This window comes from Aricia agestis, chromosome 1, assembly GCF_905147365.1.
Source record: "Aricia agestis chromosome 1, ilAriAges1.1, whole genome shotgun sequence".
NCBI lineage: Eukaryota > Metazoa > Arthropoda > Insecta > Lepidoptera > Lycaenidae > Aricia > Aricia agestis.
The window spans coordinates 8,342,498-8,348,736 of NC_056406.1; positions in this window are offsets into that span (position 1 = coordinate 8,342,498).

The following is a 6,239-nucleotide window of genomic DNA, read 5'->3' on the forward strand; positions in this document are numbered from 1 at the left end:
AGGAAATTAGAAATTTGACTATTTTCTATTATGTTGGCAGGCGGGGCTTGTCACTTGATACATTTCGGGCAGGCACTTCAAATTAAGTTAAAATTTAGACCTTTTTAACGGGGTACGAGTAATGTTGATTTGTCGGAAGTGCCAGAACCGACATTGTTGCTTGTACAAAATCGATGATTGCTTGTCGGAAGTGGCATTTACGTCATTGTTAAGTGATAACTGTTAATTTAAAAATATGTCGCATGTAGAAATTACCAACAAAAACGACAACAATTTAAAGAAAAAAAAAATGTTTTTATGGACTTCTGTCAAATAAAACGTAAAAACAATGTACGTATGAAAATACAAAACATTTCTTAAGATTTAAATAATTCGGAAAATCAAATTTTCATCTGAAATGAAAACTTACTTAAAACAATGAAATTAAAAATTATTACACTCACTATTTGTTGAATTTTTGATAGCATAACTTTAATTAACTGAACAAAATAAAAATAAAAATATAGATATTAATTATAAACAGAAAAAGATTGTTTTCTTCGTATGTTTGTTTGTATTGAATGGGCTCAATAACTATTGAACTAATTTTAAACATTATTTTACTTTTGGAAAGCTACATCATTTGCAAAGAATACAGGCTATGTATTACTCTGAAAAATATTAGGGATCCTACCGAAAATAGCAAAAATATAACCCAAAGTGGTAAACATTTGCCAAAAATTTCATTATTTCGCTTCCGCTACGAAAAATACTGATGATACATCAAAATAATGTAATACATGCTTATAGTACTTATCATTGTCTACAAAAAAGCCAAGGGCAGTTTATGTCTATCTTTTATGGTTAACGAATAATAACCATTACTTTAATTAAAAAACATACTTCAAATCATCTCCTTCTAGCGTGACTTTTTTTGCATGTTCATTATTAATCTTTACCTACATAAATATCAAAATGTTAATTGGAATTATGTTAAAATAGAATTGTCCTTTAAATGATTACCATGTGGTAAATATTTTAGAAGTAAGGACAGTTTGATTAAAGCTGAAAACAAGGCACCCGCGCTGACGCGGCAACGGCGGCGGCTACCACGAATGTGTAATGGAAAATATTATATTTGCAAGTCGAACGACCGGCAATCGATATCATTTAGATCTTCCAAATATGCTGGAGAGATGATAGTGCCTAAATGTGTGGGGAATACAGAAAGTACTAACTAAGGACTGACTGTTTTGCAGGCCCATGAAACGAAGTTCGCGGAGTCAAGTAGTTATGGCACTTACGTACCACCACAGCCTTTGTTTACATGAAAAATTGAGATTAGTATTTATTAGATTAATTATTCAAAAGCAGTCTTCTTCATCCGAGATTTTCTCTGATCCATTGTGGTATTTTAAATAGCATTTTAGATATTATTTTTGGGAAGTATGTCACTTTTACATAATTTGAGTAAATCTTTATGTTTGCTGCCTACCTGCTTAATAGCAAAATGCCAAGAAAGTCTGGCTTTATTGCGGCTACTAGTCACCAAATCGCAAAACCATGAAAAATACGATTAATAAATAAAAAAATATATTAATTAATTGTGTATGACATGTGCCCACAAAAACCTAATTTTCGCACAAAAATTACCCATTTTAAAGCCTTCTGAAATTTCTTAAAAGTCGGTAAGCAACGACAGAAATGGTACAAACTACAAGCTCCATTTAATCAATAAGAAAAGAAAATGAAATGATTATGATTTAGTACTACCGACATTTTACCAATTTATAAATCCACATAACAATGTCAGAAGTGGCACTACCGACAATCTAACCATTTATAAAACCGATTAAAAATGTCCTATATGGTACTACCGACATTTCACACATTTGAATAACCGGTTAAGAACGTTGGATGTGGTACATCCTACAATTTTAAGTTACCTACGATAAATTAATGTTGATGAAGTTAAGAATTCATCTCATAATCAAATCTAAAGCAATAAAACATAAGCTATACTGTTAAAAATATTTAAAAAATATTACAAAGAATAGTAAATACCATTTTCCGCACTAGCGTTAGCTTTGGACATAATATTACAATCAGCATTTTTTGCCTTTTACTATATTTTTCTTCATTTCGTTGAGTACTAAGTTTTAATTGGCCGTGCTGATCTTGTAGACATTGAAAATGGCGTCGAAAAGTAAGAAAATATAACTATGGTAGCAAAAAACAAGTGACAGCGCGACGTCCATTCCCTCCGTTAACATAGTCGGATGTGGCACATCGTGCGCTCTTACTCGCTTCCGCGTTCCGTTAATAACGTAGGTAGTGACTATCCGACATTGTTAGCGGGCTATCTTAGTAATATACGACATTTTTATTGTGACTATTTCAGAAACTACGCATAATATAGATTATTAAAAAAACTGCTGAACATTAACATTAACATTAATTTTCCCGACTTTACAATGGTGCATTGTTCACTGAATCCAATTCCTGCTAAACATTCAACTCTTTAGCTATTACCGTTTTTAGTTACAGCCTGGAGACAGACAGACAGACGGAAATCATCGCAGTCTCAGTAATAGGGTCCTCCAAAAAGGAGGAGGTTATATGTTCGGCTGTGGAGTTTTTTTTTTTTTTTACCCTTTGGGTATGGAACCCTAACGCCTCTACCGACGCTGCGAACTGCGAAACAGCGGCGAAAAGATTTACTGTGTCATCCGCCACACGACAATGCGTTATATTGCGTCTAGCTCTATTCCGCAGTTCTCAGCCGTCGGTGGACTAGAGACGTAAAAATGGAGCTCTATCAGAGACACTGACTATTATGCCAATTGCAGTTCTAAGAAAAAACAGAGATTGTGAGGTCGCTGAGCTCACGCTCGTTGTTATGATATTACCAAGTTTCGTTCAACCGTGGTTCAACGAAATTCGTTTCTTTCAGCCCTTCTAAGTAATCGTTTTCGAGGGTTTCTCGCCCCGGATATCATGGGCTAAGATCGGAGAAATCGGACATTATAAATAACCTTCGAGAAATTGACTTCTGGCAGTATTTTAGAGTGTCGCGTTAGCCGCGGGCCGGGTTAATGCTTGATGGATCGTGGTTTCTCCGCTGAAATTGCTAAAAGAAATGGAAATTGAAAAACTTCTAAAAAGAAAGTCGTGTAATTGGAAAATTAAATTATGATTTCAGAAATATAAACTTAAATACAATAAAATTATGATGTGAGAAACATAAACACAAAATAAGACAAAGTAATGTGAAGATGCGATAGCGGTAATAATTCTACTTGGAGCTCCAGAGTAAACGTTGCTTATAATAAATTATGTTGCGGTGTTAAAATATGATATTTTAACACCGCAACATGAAATTTAAACACAAATTAAATAAAAAATAAAGTGGAGAATGGAGATGCGTTGAAATCTCTACTCGGAGCTCGAGAGTCGAGGGAGTAACAGCTAGTACATGGTATATCATAATAAATATATTGTTCTGTCGCTGTAAATGTTGATGGTATTTAAATTAAATTATGATTACAGAAATATAAACAAGAATTAAATGTGAAGATGTGACAGGACCGAAAGTTCTACTCTGAGCTCGAGAGGGTTAACAGTCCATTGTCCTGCCGCTGTAAACGTTGATGTTGTTTAAATTATATTAAATGATTTTAGAAATATAAACGTGAATTAAAAAAATGTTAAGTTATTGTGACAGCGCTGAAATCTTTACTCGAAGCTAGAGAGGGTTAACAGACCATTGTTCTGCCGCTGTAAATGTTGATGGTATTTAAATTAAATTATGATTTAAGAAATATAAACAAGAAGAATTAAAAGAAAATAATGTGAAGATGAGACAGAGGTCAAAACTTTAGTCGGAGCAGGGCTTCCGTAAGGGATACTGGCGCCTGTGTGCAAAAAAAGGATTTTGGCGCCCCTTTTAGGCAAATTTTTTGGGACCTTGGTTTTGGCGCCCCCAAAGATGGCAATTTGGCGCCCCTAGAGGATGGCGCCCGTGTGCATTGCACACATTGCACATAATGTGGTAGCGGGGGCCCTGAGTCGGAGCACTATAATTCTGCCACTGAAATTGTTGATGGTGTTTAAATTAAATTATGATTTAAGAAACATAAACACAAAATAAGAGAAACAGAAAGTAATGTCAAGATGCGACAGTGCTGAAAATTCTACTTGGAGCTCGAGAGGGTTATCGGAGTTTAAAAAAAATGATTTAATTTAAACAGTTACATAAAATAATTTAAATACAAATTAAAAGAAAGTAAAGTGGAGATGCGTTGAAATATCTACTCGAAGCTCGAGAGGGTTTGAGAGTATTTTATTGTTCTGCCGCTGTAAATGTTGATCATGGTGTTTATGGGCTGTAAACTTGAAACGGGGTCTGTGTTAATGCAATGTTTTAATGACCCCAAACTGCGCTGTAAACTTTGATGGGCTTCTTAGACGTAAACAGAAGAAAACTCGTGTTGTGAACAATAGGTTCGGTCGCGGTTCGCTTTTTATTTCCCAATAAGAAATTTATTGGAAAATTCTTTGTTAAATTGTTTCCCTAATCGAGCCAAAACATTTCGGGGAAAAATTAAACTTTGCATCGAGTGATTCTTATAAATATTAAAGGAATCGTTTCAAGGAAACGAACGACTTTAACCTATAATAATGCTTTTGAATTACTCTAGACCAGCGGTTCTCAAACTTTTTGGTGGCGGAATTCTTTTGAAACGCAACATTTTCGGTGGAACTCCAAAATAAAGAAAAAAATTTGAGTCACTGCGGCTAGAAGTTTTTTTGACGAATGTTGCACCGAAAAACATGTGGCATTATCTGAAGTGACTCCTTGCTGGTGTCTGATGATATTTCTAAAAAAAAAATCACGTTTCGCTTGCGGAGCCCTTAAGAAGGCTTTTTAAAATTTTAACTTTGTAATACATGAAGTCGTTCTTCCTAAATATTAAAATTAAAATGTCAAAAACGTCCTGATACATTGAAAAAATAATATCTAAGTGCAGTTCCTTGAAGACATTTTCTATTCATACGTGCAAAGTTACGGGCATATTGTAGTAGTAAAGAAATAAGTAATATCAGTGTGGACTGTGGACCATTAACTACAATATATAGCTGATATTAAATAATATGACAGTTTATAGCCGAAGCCCGAAGGTACGGTCTTTATGACAATGTGAGTGATGTAAAAAGTGGCAAATATTATGTCATCATAATGCTGCTGTAACAAGACAACAATAACTGGATATAGAAATTGTTACGAATATTGTTTAGCCACTAATAGGAGTTTGTTTAGACAAAAATAATATTTTTCTTTTTATGTTTAAGTCATTTCTTTAAATAAAGTCATTAATTAATTCATAATAATTTTCAAAGCGTCGGGAAGAATCACGTATATTTTAGGCTTTATAATATAATCTGCTTTTGTTAGAACATAGCTTAGAACAAATAGTTAGGGAGGCGAGGTAGCTAAATGGCGTAATTCAACGGCGCCGTCGAGAGCTATCATAATCGAAAGATAAAATAATTTCGAAAAGAAAAGCTCGTATGGTAAAAACCATTTTAGCGGTGGGTTTGGCGTGTACGGTTTTTCAAAAATGTTAAAAAAAAAACCGGCCAAGTGCGAGTCGGACTCGCGCACCGAGGGTTCCGACAGCTTAAAGGTATTATAGACCTGAGTATTTGGTATGAATTTCAATTTAATACCTCTACGCGTTTATGAGGAAATGGGTAGTAAGTTTAAAATTATTAAAAAAAAATATATTATGTGATGTAACTAAAAATTTATGGTTTTCGTAATTTTTCCTTTATCTATGCTATAAGACGTTGCTTCGTACCAAATTTCAAGATTCTGAGTTCACGGGAAGCACCCTGTAGGTTTTGATTCCCTTGCAAGTGTCGAAAATTTGCGGCATAAACGGCTGTATCTTTTGATTGCGTTGGCTTAGAAGTTTGATTTTTTCACAGCTTCAAGGGACAGTAGACCTGAGTAATTGATATAAATTTCAGCTTCATACCTCCACGCGTTCCTGAGAAAAAGGGTCTTGACAGACGGACAGACGGACAACAAAGTGATCCTATAAGGGTTCCGTTTTTTCCTTTTGAGGTACGGAACCCTAAAAAAACAGTTACTTGGGCATTCTCGAGCGCGTCAGATATTCATAATACGTATGCCCCAAGTGCCTTTGATAACATCGGTATACTAATCTGCCGGTTTGCGTGGTGGGTGTAGGCAT